We start from the raw sequence: 14,592 nt of genomic DNA, 5'->3' as shown, positions 1-14,592 counted from the left end.
AAGGTGCGAAAACACGGACAGAGGACACAGGTTCAACAAAGCATCCATCTCCTCTAGAGGCGAAAGATAAATTTTTGTTTACAAATTTGCAGATGTGCACTGCTACAAAACAATATGCCCTGACGTATTTCACAACATTTCTGTCGTTTCATACTGTTTCGTTATTTGCAGAGACACTTTGCTAATCTTCCTTGGCACACTCTTCTTCAAACGGAGTTCCTTAATATCGCATCTAGTTTAAAATCAGTATGGAAGCATCTTTGTCACACGAGAAAGGTAGCATGAGTAGAGGGCTGGCAGGGGTAGCGACAAAAAAGCAAAAAATGAAGACAGCCAGAGTTCCCAGGCGGTCGCCGATCCGAATACTAACGTTGTTGCTTATCTTCGTCGATCTGACGAGAACGGCTGATTTTTTTTTTTTTTTAATTTATGTATTTAGTTAGTTTTTGGAATTTAGCACTGCTACAAAACAGTTGGCTCTGACGCATTTCAAGGACACATCTGTCGATTCGTAGTGTTTCGTTATTTCCAACGAGTTCCTAGCACTCTTCCTCCGCGCATTCTTGCTCAAACTGAGTTCACTACTGTAATTTCGTGTCTTTCGTTTAGTACAGTACTTTAAAATGCTCGTGGAAGCATCCATGTCACACCTGAAAGTTAGTACGAAAAAGAGGCCTGGCAGGTGTAGCGACGTAAAAGTTAAAAAATGAGATAGAGCCAACAGCACCTTTTTTTTTTTTTGTAACGTATATAAACTTTTATTTACAATTTTTAACAATTACAGGTCTTTACATGAAGTGGAGTGCTTGATTATTGATCGGTTATTTTCATTTTGTCGTTTTCTGTTTTGATTGTTCTTTGAGTAGTCTTTTGGTTGAGTTACAAAACTTTCCACTGAGTGTCCATCAGCTACATTTTCACTGTCAGTTGTTTTGTCTTTTTAATTACTAACTTACGTTACTTTGATTTTTTTTTTCTTAAATTTAGAGTACAAAAAAAGGAAAGTAGTATTCATCTATGGTACTTAAGTGTGCCTATTTTGGCAAGTTTGCTAAAGCGAATATGGAATATATACCAGAGCATCTATGTGGGTAATATCGTGAATGCAGGAGATTGTTAGTGTACTGCCTAAGTTGGGTCGCAACAGTTTACACGAAATTTGGTGTGGAGAATGTCTAGTGTTAATATTTTGTTGGTGGCAAAGAGGCATGCTACGTTTAAGCACATGATGGGCCGAAATTTATATACATACATCTGTATATGTATATATACATACATACAGCACATTAATAAAACACAACAAAACAAGAAATCAAAAACACAAAAAAAAAAACAAAAAACAAAAAGATAAGAGAAAGGATAGACGTACCTTGAGTGGAGAGAGCGAGAGGGAGAGAGAGAATATGAGTGAGAGGACACAATGACATGATATACACTGTTTGATATTTTGTTGTTTTCTTGGTACACTAAATTTATGGCTGATTATTTCCTTTTGCCTGCTGTATTTGACTATCATCACTTTTGACTACGAATGGCACACGTCACTCTCACTTTGGCACTGCTACACGTTCCCACTTTCACTTTGCGCGCGTTTTCGCAACACTTTCGCAATGCACCACACTTGACGTCGGGGATTTGGGGAGATCGGTGGGCGACGTCCTCAGCGACTGGGGTGTTGGTGTTATGGGAGGGCGTCGGTCACGTTGTGTTGAAGGCGTCTCGGAAGGCGGCGTCCAGCGGGACCTGCAGGAAGTTCTGGAAGGTCTCTCGGTACTTTGCGCGTTGTTTGGCCCTCCTGTGTTCCTCCCACAGGTCCGTGAGGAACTGCGCCTTGTCGATCTGCCGTTTGGAGACGATGGCGTGTGCCGTCATGGCGGTGATCCACATTGTGGCCAGGCGTTTTGCGTTGGGGAAAGGCTTCGCGTCCGGGACAGTGACAGCTGAGACATGTATCGCCCTCTCGTCGGTTCTGTTGATGTGGGCGATCATACTTCTCGCTGTCGCCCATATTTCCCCGCTCTCTCTGCAGCCAAACCGATGCTCGATGGTGTCGGTCTGGTTGCAGAGTTCGCAGTTTGGGGATTCCCGCATCTTTATGCGTGCCAGTTTTTCGTTTGTTGGTACTGTTTCGTGGATGATTTTATACCACGTGTCCCTGGCGTGCTCAGGAAGTGTCCGTTCCGAGACGTTCTTCCAAACCTGTGGCCAGTCGTGATCTGGAAGTCTCGTCTCTATTTTGGACTTTCTTGCCTTCCCCCTCAGAGCGCTGTAGATCTTTCTCGCAGTTCTTTGTTGTGGGTTGGCAACGACCGCGGTGATGTAACTTTTGTCGATTGCCATCTGTTTTATGTGCCGCAACTTGAATGGTATGTGCGTAGTGTCTACAGGAGCCTCTTCAGATTCAGGTTTATATTCGTGGATCAGGCTGGACGTTATACTGTTATTGTTCTGATTCGCCATTTTCATCGCGCGGTGTAGGAGCAGTGCCGCGCATTTTGTTTTTACGTCCGTCAGTCCGAGTCCGCCTTCATCCCTCGACAGGAAACACGTCGCCTGGGAGACCTTGAAGATTTCCCGCCTCCACAGCAGGTAGTACGCCGCGCCTCCTATCGCTCGCGCAATTTCTGTCGGAGCACATAGTATTTGGGCCATGTACCACGCTTTCGACAGGATCGTTTCGTTTACCAGCTGCACTCTTTGGCTCAGCGTCAGGCTCCGGTTCGCGTGCGTCCTCACGAGCCCTCTCGTCGTGTTCAAGACGCTGCGCCAGTTTTGTGCTGCCATTTTCAGAGGGCACTGCTGTAGTTCCACTCCGAGTGCTTTATGGTTGTTTGTCACTCGGTACCACTGTCTCGCTGGTTGCAGTCTGCCGTTGCCTATTGGTAGTAGCACTGTCTTCCTCGGATTCGTTTTTGCTCCTGAAGCCTTTTCGAAGGATTCCATGATAGGCTGGATTATTTCTAGTTCGTTCTCGTTCTGAATGAAGATGCCCATGTCGTCAGCATAGGCCATACATGCGATGTTTGTTGCTCCCATTGTGTATCCTCCGATTTCGGCTGTTAGTTTTCGAAGTAGGGGATCGAGAGCTATTGTAAAAAGAGCCATAGATAATGGACATCCTTGCCTGACGGATCTTCCCAGTCTTATTGACTTGGAAGTCCATCCGTTTATTGTTACGGTTGAGGTGGCATTTGTGATGACGTTCCTGATTGTTCTGCCGAATTTTGGTCCGAATCCGAGGCGTGCGATGGTTTTCAGCAGGTACCGGTGACTGATCCTGTCGAAAGCCTTATGGAAATCGACAGAGATTACGGCTGCGGGTCTCCTCGTTGTTGCTGCGTGGGCTATGATACCGGTGTTCCCAGGCGGTCACCCATCCAAGTACTAACCGGGCCCGATGTTGCTTAACTTCGGTGATCGGACGAGAACCGGTGTATTCAACATGGTATGGCCGTTGGCGTCCTTATTACGTAGCCGCACTGCAGAAGAAGCGTTCGCCCCTTCTCCCAACACACGCAATCGCCGTTTTCCGTGGCACATTTGACGCAAAGCACGTCCTTCCACCTCGAAGGCGACGCGCAGTGCCGCGCGCCGCCACGTGGGTGAGACGCACAACACAGCTGCTCGTTGCACCGCCTATCATTCGTTTGGTGCGTGCGGCCTCCGACACTCGCGGGCGACGCATCTTGTGGGGCTTGCGCGCGGCCGGGCGGCGGGGGGACCGCGCGGGGCGTGGCAGTGTCCTGCTGGACCGACGGAAGCTTTCTCACCTGCCTGACACGCGCCGCGCTTTTCAGATATTTGTGTAATTTGCGCGGTGCGTTCTCGCCTGTCCCCTCCCCTCCCCTTCCCTTCCCTTCCCTTCCGTCCCGACTTGTCCCGACTGCCGCTCGCTGCCGCTCGGGTCGCGGTCCATATGACCGCACAAGCACGAGAAACATCTGCGAGACGGCCGCGGGCCTGACCGGCGTGTCCGAGACGCCGTGGGCGGCCGTTGGGAGCTACTAGAGCAGCGCTGCGCTGGGAAGGTGCCGTGGAAAGGTGCGAAAACACGGACAGAGGACACAGGTTCAACAAAGCATCCATCTCCTCTAGAGGCGAAAGATAAATTTTTGTTTACAAATTTGCAGATGTGCACTGCTACAAAACAATATGCCCTGACGTATTTCACAACATTTCTGTCGTTTCATACTGTTTCGTTATTTGCAGAGACACTTTGCTAATCTTCCTTGGCACACTCTTCTTCAAACGGAGTTCCTTAATATCGCATCTAGTTTAAAATCAGTATGGAAGCATCTTTGTCACACGAGAAAGGTAGCATGAGTAGAGGGCTGGCAGGGGTAGCGACAAAAAAGCAAAAAATGAAGACAGCCAGAGTTCCCAGGCGGTCGCCGATCCGAATACTAACGTTGTTGCTTATCTTCGTCGATCTGACGAGAACGGCTGATTTTTTTTTTTTTTTAATTTATGTATTTAGTTAGTTTTTGGAATTTAGCACTGCTACAAAACAGTTGGCTCTGACGCATTTCAAGGACACATCTGTCGATTCGTAGTGTTTCGTTATTTCCAACGAGTTCCTAGCACTCTTCCTCCGCGCATTCTTGCTCAAACTGAGTTCACTACTGTAATTTCGTGTCTTTCGTTTAGTACAGTACTTTAAAATGCTCGTGGAAGCATCCATGTCACACCTGAAAGTTAGTACGAAAAAGAGGCCTGGCAGGTGTAGCGACGTAAAAGTTAAAAAATGAGATAGAGCCAACAGCACCTTTTTTTTTTTTTGTAACGTATATAAACTTTTATTTACAATTTTTAACAATTACAGGTCTTTACATGAAGTGGAGTGCTTGATTATTGATCGGTTATTTTCATTTTGTCGTTTTCTGTTTTGATTGTTCTTTGAGTAGTCTTTTGGTTGAGTTACAAAACTTTCCACTGAGTGTCCATCAGCTACATTTTCACTGTCAGTTGTTTTGTCTTTTTAATTACTAACTTACGTTACTTTGATTTTTTTTTTCTTAAATTTAGAGTACAAAAAAAGGAAAGTAGTATTCATCTATGGTACTTAAGTGTGCCTATTTTGGCAAGTTTGCTAAAGCGAATATGGAATATATACCAGAGCATCTATGTGGGTAATATCGTGAATGCAGGAGATTGTTAGTGTACTGCCTAAGTTGGGTCGCAACAGTTTACACGAAATTTGGTGTGGAGAATGTCTAGTGTTAATATTTTGTTGGTGGCAAAGAGGCATGCTACGTTTAAGCACATGATGGGCCGAAATTTATATACATACATCTGTATATGTATATATACATACATACAGCACATTAATAAAACACAACAAAACAAGAAATCAAAAACACAAAAAAAAAAAAACAAAAAACAAAAAGATAAGAGAAAGGATAGACGTACCTTGAGTGGAGAGAGCGAGAGGGAGAGAGAGAATATGAGTGAGAGGACACAATGACATGATATACACTGTTTGATATTTTGTTGTTTTCTTGGTACACTAAATTTATGGCTGATTATTTCCTTTTGCCTGCTGTATTTGACTATCATCACTTTTGACTACGAATGGCACACGTCACTCTCACTTTGGCACTGCTACACGTTCCCACTTTCACTTTGCGCGCGTTTTCGCAACACTTTCGCAATGCACCACACTTGACGTCGGGGATTTGGGGAGATCGGTGGGCGACGTCCTCAGCGACTGGGGTGTTGGTGTTATGGGAGGGCGTCGGTCACGTTGTGTTGAAGGCGTCTCGGAAGGCGGCGTCCAGCGGGACCTGCAGGAAGTTCTGGAAGGTCTCTCGGTACTTTGCGCGTTGTTTGGCCCTCCTGTGTTCCTCCCACAGGTCCGTGAGGAACTGCGCCTTGTCGATCTGCCGTTTGGAGACGATGGCGTGTGCCGTCATGGCGGTGATCCACATTGTGGCCAGGCGTTTTGCGTTGGGGAAAGGCTTCGCGTCCGGGACAGTGACAGCTGAGACATGTATCGCCCTCTCGTCGGTTCTGTTGATGTGGGCGATCATACTTCTCGCTGTCGCCCATATTTCCCCGCTCTCTCTGCAGCCAAACCGATGCTCGATGGTGTCGGTCTGGTTGCAGAGTTCGCAGTTTGGGGATTCCCGCATCTTTATGCGTGCCAGTTTTTCGTTTGTTGGTACTGTTTCGTGGATGATTTTATACCACGTGTCCCTGGCGTGCTCAGGAAGTGTCCGTTCCGAGACGTTCTTCCAAACCTGTGGCCAGTCGTGATCTGGAAGTCTCGTCTCTATTTTGGACTTTCTTGCCTTCCCCCTCAGAGCGCTGTAGATCTTTCTCGCAGTTCTTTGTTGTGGGTTGGCAACGACCGCGGTGATGTAACTTTTGTCGATTGCCATCTGTTTTATGTGCCGCAACTTGAATGGTATGTGCGTAGTGTCTACAGGAGCCTCTTCAGATTCAGGTTTATATTCGTGGATCAGGCTGGACGTTATACTGTTATTGTTCTGATTCGCCATTTTCATCGCGCGGTGTAGGAGCAGTGCCGCGCATTTTGTTTTTACGTCCGTCAGTCCGAGTCCGCCTTCATCCCTCGACAGGAAACACGTCGCCTGGGAGACCTTGAAGATTTCCCGCCTCCACAGCAGGTAGTACGCCGCGCCTCCTATCGCTCGCGCAATTTCTGTCGGAGCACATAGTATTTGGGCCATGTACCACGCTTTCGACAGGATCGTTTCGTTTACCAGCTGCACTCTTTGGCTCAGCGTCAGGCTCCGGTTCGCGTGCGTCCTCACGAGCCCTCTCGTCGTGTTCAAGACGCTGCGCCAGTTTTGTGCTGCCATTTTCAGAGGGCACTGCTGTAGTTCCACTCCGAGTGCTTTATGGTTGTTTGTCACTCGGTACCACTGTCTCGCTGGTTGCAGTCTGCCGTTGCCTATTGGTAGTAGCACTGTCTTCCTCGGATTCGTTTTTGCTCCTGAAGCCTTTTCGAAGGATTCCATGATAGGCTGGATTATTTCTAGTTCGTTCTCGTTCTGAATGAAGATGCCCATGTCGTCAGCATAGGCCATACATGCGATGTTTGTTGCTCCCATTGTGTATCCTCCGATTTCGGCTGTTAGTTTTCGAAGTAGGGGATCGAGAGCTATTGTAAAAAGAGCCATAGATAATGGACATCCTTGCCTGACGGATCTTCCCAGTCTTATTGACTTGGAAGTCCATCCGTTTATTGTTACGGTTGAGGTGGCATTTGTGATGACGTTCCTGATTGTTCTGCCGAATTTTGGTCCGAATCCGAGGCGTGCGATGGTTTTCAGCAGGTACCGGTGACTGATCCTGTCGAAAGCCTTATGGAAATCGACAGAGATTACGGCTGCGGGTCTCCTCGTTGTTGCTGCGTGGGCTATGATACCGGTGTTCCCAGGCGGTCACCCATCCAAGTACTAACCGGGCCCGATGTTGCTTAACTTCGGTGATCGGACGAGAACCGGTGTATTCAACATGGTATGGCCGTTGGCGTCCTTATTACGTAGCCGCACTGCAGAAGAAGCGTTCGCCCCTTCTCCCAACACACGCAATCGCCGTTTTCCGTGGCACATTTGACGCAAAGCACGTCCTTCCACCTCGAAGGCGACGCGCAGTGCCGCGCGCCGCCACGTGGGTGAGACGCACAACACAGCTGCTCGTTGCACCGCCTATCATTCGTTTGGTGCGTGCGGCCTCCGACACTCGCGGGCGACGCATCTTGTGGGGCTTGCGCGCGGCCGGGCGGCGGGGGGACCGCGCGGGGCGTGGCAGTGTCCTGCTGGACCGACGGAAGCTTTCTCACCTGCCTGACACGCGCCGCGCTTTTCAGATATTTGTGTAATTTGCGCGGTGCGTTCTCGCCTGTCCCCTCCCCTCCCCTTCCCTTCCCTTCCCTTCCGTCCCGACTTGTCCCGACTGCCGCTCGCTGCCGCTCGGGTCGCGGTCCATATGACCGCACAAGCACGAGAAACATCTGCGAGACGGCCGCGGGCCTGACCGGCGTGTCCGAGACGCCGTGGGCGGCCGTTGGGAGCTACTAGAGCAGCGCTGCGCTGGGAAGGTGCCGTGGAAAGGTGCGAAAACACGGACAGAGGACACAGGTTCAACAAAGCATCCATCTCCTCTAGAGGCGAAAGATAAATTTTTGTTTACAAATTTGCAGATGTGCACTGCTACAAAACAATATGCCCTGACGTATTTCACAACATTTCTGTCGTTTCATACTGTTTCGTTATTTGCAGAGACACTTTGCTAATCTTCCTTGGCACACTCTTCTTCAAACGGAGTTCCTTAATATCGCATCTAGTTTAAAATCAGTATGGAAGCATCTTTGTCACACGAGAAAGGTAGCATGAGTAGAGGGCTGGCAGGGGTAGCGACAAAAAATGAAGACAGCCAGAGTTCCCAGGCGGTCGCCGATCCGAATACTAACGTTGTTGCTTATCTTCGTCGATCTGACGAGAACGGCTGATTTTTTTTTTTTTTTTAATTTATGTATTTAGTTAGTTTTTGGAATTTAGCACTGCTACAAAACAGTTGGCTCTGACGCATTTCAAGGACACATCTGTCGATTCGTAGTGTTTCGTTATTTCCAACGAGTTCCTAGCACTCTTCCTCCGCGCATTCTTGCTCAAACTGAGTTCACTACTGTAATTTCGTGTCTTTCGTTTAGTACAGTACTTTAAAATGCTCGTGGAAGCATCCATGTCACACCTGAAAGTTAGTACGAAAAAGAGGCCTGGCAGGTGTAGCGACGTAAAAGTTAAAAAATGAGATAGAGCCAACAGCACCCGGTGTTCCCAGGCGGTCACCCATCCAAGTACTAACCGGGCCCGATGTTGCTTAACGTCGGTGATCGGACGAGAACCGGTGTATTCAACATGGTATGGCCGTTGGCGTCCTTATTACGTAGCCGCACTGCAGAAGAAGCGTTCGCCCCTTCTCCCAACACACGCAATCGCCGTTTTCCGTGGCACATTTGACGCAAAGCACGTCCTTCCACCTCGAAGGCGACGCGCAGTGCCGCGCGCCGCCACGTGGGTGAGACGCACAACACAGCTGCTCGTTGCACCGCCTATCATTCGTTTGGTGCGTGCGGCCTCCGACACTCGCGGGCGACGCATCTTGTGGGGCTTGCGCGCGGCCGGGCGGCGGGGGGACCGCGCGGGGCGTGGCAGTGTCCTGCTGGACCGACGGAAGCTTTCTCACCTGCCTGACACGCGCCGCGCTTTTCAGATATTTGTGTAATTTGCGCGGTGCGTTCTCGCCTGTCCCCTCCCCTCCCCTTCCCTTCCCTTCCCTTCCGTCCCGACTTGTCCCGACTGCCGCTCGCTGCCGCTCGGGTCGCGGTCCATATGACCGCACAAGCACGAGAAACATCTGCGAGACGGCCGCGGGCCTGACCGGCGTGTCCGAGACGCCGTGGGCGGCCGTTGGGAGCTACTAGAGCAGCGCTGCGCTGGGAAGGTGCCGTGGAAAGGTGCGAAAACACGGACAGAGGACACAGGTTCAACAAAGCATCCATCTCCTCTAGAGGCGAAAGATAAATTTTTGTTTACAAATTTGCAGATGTGCACTGCTACAAAACAATATGCCCTGACGTATTTCACAACATTTCTGTCGTTTCATACTGTTTCGTTATTTGCAGAGACACTTTGCTAATCTTCCTTGGCACACTCTTCTTCAAACGGAGTTCCTTAATATCGCATCTAGTTTAAAATCAGTATGGAAGCATCTTTGTCACACGAGAAAGGTAGCATGAGTAGAGGGCTGGCAGGGGTAGCGACAAAAAATGAAGACAGCCAGAGTTCCCAGGCGGTCGCCGATCCGAATACTAACGTTGTTGCTTATCTTCGTCGATCTGACGAGAACGGCTGATTTTTTTTTTTTTTTAATTTATGTATTTAGTTAGTTTTTGGAATTTAGCACTGCTACAAAACAGTTGGCTCTGACGCATTTCAAGGACACATCTGTCGATTCGTAGTGTTTCGTTATTTCCAACGAGTTCCTAGCACTCTTCCTCCGCGCATTCTTGCTCAAACTGAGTTCACTACTGTAATTTCGTGTCTTTCGTTTAGTACAGTACTTTAAAATGCTCGTGGAAGCATCCATGTCACACCTGAAAGTTAGTACGAAAAAGAGGCCTGGCAGGTGTAGCGACGTAAAAGTTAAAAAATGAGATAGAGCCAACAGCACCCGGTGTTCCCAGGCGGTCACCCATCCAAGTACTAACCGGGCCCGATGTTGCTTAACTTCGGTGATCGGACGAGAACCGGTGTATTCAACATGGTATGGCCGTTGGCGTCCTTATTACGTAGCCGCACTGCAGAAGAAGCGTTCGCCCCTTCTCCCAACACACGCAATCGCCGTTTTCCGTGGCACATTTGACGCAAAGCACGTCCTTCCACCTCGAAGGCGACGCGCAGTGCCGCGCGCCGCCACGTGGGTGAGACGCACAACACAGCTGCTCGTTGCACCGCCTATCATTCGTTTGGTGCGTGCGGCCTCCGACACTCGCGGGCGACGCATCTTGTGGGGCTTGCGCGCGGCCGGGCGGCGGGGGGACCGCGCGGGGCGTGGCAGTGTCCTGCTGGACCGACGGAAGCTTTCTCACCTGCCTGACACGCGCCGCGCTTTTCAGATATTTGTGTAATTTGCGCGGTGCGTTCTCGCCTGTCCCCTCCCCTCCCCTTCCCTTCCCTTCCCTTCCGTCCCGACTTGTCCCGACTGCCGCTCGCTGCCGCTCGGGTCGCGGTCCATATGACCGCACAAGCACGAGAAACATCTGCGAGACGGCCGCGGGCCTGACCGGCGTGTCCGAGACGCCGTGGGCGGCCGTTGGGAGCTACTAGAGCAGCGCTGCGCTGGGAAGGTGCCGTGGAAAGGTGCGAAAACACGGACAGAGGACACAGGTTCAACAAAGCATCCATCTCCTCTAGAGGCGAAAGATAAATTTTTGTTTACAAATTTGCAGATGTGCACTGCTACAAAACAATATGCCCTGACGTATTTCACAACATTTCTGTCGTTTCATACTGTTTCGTTATTTGCAGAGACACTTTGCTAATCTTCCTTGGCACACTCTTCTTCAAACGGAGTTCCTTAATATCGCATCTAGTTTAAAATCAGTATGGAAGCATCTTTGTCACACGAGAAAGGTAGCATGAGTAGAGGGCTGGCAGGGGTAGCGACAAAAAAGCAAAAAATGAAGACAGCCAGAGTTCCCAGGCGGTCGCCGATCCGAATACTAACGTTGTTGCTTATCTTCGTCGATCTGACGAGAACGGCTGATTTTTTTTTTTTTTTTTTTTAATTTATGTATTTAGTTAGTTTTTGGAATTTAGCACTGCTACAAAACAGTTGGCTCTGACGCATTTCAAGGACACATCTGTCGATTCGTAGTGTTTCGTTATTTCCAACGAGTTCCTAGCACTCTTCCTCCGCGCATTCTTGCTCAAACTGAGTTCACTACTGTAATTTCGTGTCTTTCGTTTAGTACAGTACTTTAAAATGCTCGTGGAAGCATCCATGTCACACCTGAAAGTTAGTACGAAAAAGAGGCCTGGCAGGTGTAGCGACGTAAAAGTTAAAAAATGAGATAGAGCCAACAGCACCTTTTTTTTTTTTTGTAACGTATATAAACTTTTATTTACAATTTTTAACAATTACAGGTCTTTACATGAAGTGGAGTGCTTGATTATTGATCGGTTATTTTCATTTTGTCGTTTTCTGTTTTGATTGTTCTTTGAGTAGTCTTTTGGTTGAGTTACAAAACTTTCCACTGAGTGTCCATCAGCTACATTTTCACTGTCAGTTGTTTTGTCTTTTTAATTACTAACTTACGTTACTTTGATTTTTTTTTTCTTAAATTTAGAGTACAAAAAAAGGAAAGTAGTATTCATCTATGGTACTTAAGTGTGCCTATTTTGGCAAGTTTGCTAAAGCGAATATGGAATATATACCAGAGCATCTATGTGGGTAATATCGTGAATGCAGGAGATTGTTAGTGTACTGCCTAAGTTGGGTCGCAACAGTTTACACGAAATTTGGTGTGAAGAATGTCTAGTGTTAATATTTTGTTGGTGGCAAAGAGGCATGCTACGTTTAAGCACATGATGGGCCGAAATTTATATACATACATCTGTATATGTATATATACATACATACAGCACATTAATAAAACACAACAAAACAAGAAATCAAAAACACAAAAAAAAAAAAAAACAAAAAAAAAAAAGATAAGAGAAAGGATAGACGTACCTTGAGTGGAGAGAGCGAGAGGGAGAGAGAGAATATGAGTGAGAGGACACAATGACATGATATACACTGTTTGATATTTTGTTGTTTTCTTGGTACACTAAATTTATGGCTGATTATTTCCTTTTGCCTGCTGTATTTGACTATCATCACTTTTGACTACGAATGGCACACGTCACTCTCACTTTGGCACTGCTACACGTTCCCACTTTCACTTTGCGCGCGTTTTCGCAACACTTTCGCAATGCACCACACTTGACGTCGGGGATTTGGGGAGATCGGTGGGCGACGTCCTCAGCGACTGGGGTGTTGGTGTTATGGGAGGGCGTCGGTCACGTTGTGTTGAAGGCGTCTCGGAAGGCGGCGTCCAGCGGGACCTGCAGGAAGTTCTGGAAGGTCTCTCGGTACTTTGCGCGTTGTTTGGCCCTCCTGTGTTCCTCCCACAGGTCCGTGAGGAACTGCGCCTTGTCGATCTGCCGTTTGGAGACGATGGCGTGTGCCGTCATGGCGGTGATCCACATTGTGGCCAGGCGTTTTGCGTTGGGGAAAGGCTTCGCGTCCGGGACAGTGACAGCTGAGACATGTATCGCCCTCTCGTCGGTTCTGTTGATGTGGGCGATCATACTTCTCGCTGTCGCCCATATTTCCCCGCTCTCTCTGCAGCCAAACCGATGCTCGATGGTGTCGGTCTGGTTGCAGAGTTCGCAGTTTGGGGATTCCCGCATCTTTATGCGTGCCAGTTTTTCGTTTGTTGGTACTGATTCGTGGATGATTTTATACCACGTGTCCCTGGCGTGCTCAGGAAGTGTCCGTTCCGAGACGTTCTTCCAAACCTGTGGCCAGTCGTGATCTGGAAGTCTCGTCTCTATTTTGGACTTTCTTGCCTTCCCCCTCAGAGCGCTGTAGATCTTTCTCGCAGTTCTTTGTTGTGGGTTGGCAACGACCGCGGTGATGTAACTTTTGTCGATTGCCATCTGTTTTATGTGCCGCAACTTGAATGGTATGTGCGTAGTGTCTACAGGAGCCTCTTCAGATTCAGGTTTATATTCGTGGATCAGGCTGGACGTTATACTGTTATTGTTCTGATTCGCCATTTTCATCGCGCGGTGTAGGAGCAGTGCCGCGCATTTTGTTTTTACGTCCGTCAGTCCGAGTCCGCCTTCATCCCTCGACAGGAAACACGTCGCCTGGGAGACCTTGAAGATTTCCCGCCTCCACAGCAGGTAGTACGCCGCGCCTCCTATCGCTCGCGCAATTTCTGTCGGAGCACATAGTATTTGGGCCATGTACCACGCTTTCGACAGGATCGTTTCGTTTACCAGCTGCACTCTTTGGCTCAGCGTCAGGCTCCGGTTCGCGTGCGTCCTCACGAGCCCTCTCGTCGTGTTCAAGACGCTGCGCCAGTTTTGTGCTGCCATTTTCAGAGGGCACTGCTGTAGTTCCACTCCGAGTGCTTTATGGTTGTTTGTCACTCGGTACCACTGTCTCGCTGGTTGCAGTCTGCCGTTGCCTATTGGTAGTAGCACTGTCTTCCTCGGATTCGTTTTTGCTCCTGAAGCCTTTTCGAAGGATTCCATGATAGGCTGGATTATTTCTAGTTCGTTCTCGTTCTGAATGAAGATGCCCATGTCGTCAGCATAGGCCATACATGCGATGTTTGTTGCTCCCATTGTGTATCCTCCGATTTCGGCTGTTAGTTTTCGAAGTAGGGGATCGAGAGCTATTGTAAAAAGAGCCATAGATAATGGACATCCTTGCCTGACGGATCTTCCCAGTCTTATTGACTTGGAAGTCCATCCGTTTATTGTTACGGTTGAGGTGGCATTTGTGATGACGTTCCTGATTGTTCTGCCGAATTTTGGTCCGAATCCGAGGCGTGCGATGGTTTTCAGCAGGTACCGGTGACTGATCCTGTCGAAAGCCTTATGGAAATCGACAGAGATTACGGCTGCGGGTCTCCTCGTTGTTGCTGCGTGGGCTATGATACCGGTGTTCCCAGGCGGTCACCCATCCAAGTACTAACCGGGCCCGATGTTGCTTAACTTCGGTGATCGGACGAGAACCGGTGTATTCAACATGGTATGGCCGTTGGCGTCCTTATTACGTAGCCGCACTGCAGAAGAAGCGTTCGCCCCTTCTCCCAACACACGCAATCGCCGTTTTCCGTGGCACATTTGACGCAAAGCACGTCCTTCCACCTCGAAGGCGACGCGCAGTGCCGCGCGCCGCCACGTGGGTGAGACGCACAACACAGCTGCTCGTTGCACCGCCTATCATTCGTTTGGTGCGTGCGGCCTCCGACACTCGCGGGCGACGCATCTTGTGGGG

The 14,592-nt window shown here is 48.9% G+C and overlaps 5 non-coding genes across 5 annotated transcripts; all 5 read right to left on the bottom strand.

Annotated features, from left to right (window-relative positions):
- Positions 1-3,341: 3,341 nt before the first annotated feature.
- Positions 3,342-3,459, bottom strand: LOC126229694 (5S ribosomal RNA). Its single transcript, XR_007544228.1, has one exon. It is a non-coding gene; the product is annotated as a 5S ribosomal RNA (ribosomal RNA).
- A 3,922-nt stretch (positions 3,460-7,381) lies between these two features.
- LOC126229693 (5S ribosomal RNA) lies at positions 7,382-7,499 on the bottom strand. The gene has a single exon (XR_007544227.1). It is a non-coding gene; the product is annotated as a 5S ribosomal RNA (ribosomal RNA).
- Positions 7,500-8,786: 1,287 nt separating this feature from the next.
- On the bottom strand, positions 8,787-8,905 carry LOC126229681 (5S ribosomal RNA). The gene has a single exon (XR_007544216.1). It is a non-coding gene; the product is annotated as a 5S ribosomal RNA (ribosomal RNA).
- A 1,286-nt stretch (positions 8,906-10,191) lies between these two features.
- On the bottom strand, positions 10,192-10,310 carry LOC126229697 (5S ribosomal RNA). The gene has a single exon (XR_007544231.1). It is a non-coding gene; the product is annotated as a 5S ribosomal RNA (ribosomal RNA).
- Positions 10,311-14,239: 3,929 nt separating this feature from the next.
- Positions 14,240-14,357, bottom strand: LOC126229692 (5S ribosomal RNA). The gene has a single exon (XR_007544226.1). It is a non-coding gene; the product is annotated as a 5S ribosomal RNA (ribosomal RNA).
- Between the last annotated feature and the right edge of the window lie 235 nt (positions 14,358-14,592).

The sequence above is a fragment of the Schistocerca nitens genome, unplaced genomic scaffold (genome assembly GCF_023898315.1).
Source record: "Schistocerca nitens isolate TAMUIC-IGC-003100 unplaced genomic scaffold, iqSchNite1.1 HiC_scaffold_377, whole genome shotgun sequence".
In the NCBI taxonomy this organism is placed as follows: domain Eukaryota; kingdom Metazoa; phylum Arthropoda; class Insecta; order Orthoptera; family Acrididae; genus Schistocerca; species Schistocerca nitens.
Note: the sequence above shows the minus strand (reverse complement) of the source record. Positions and strands in the feature narration are given on the sequence as shown.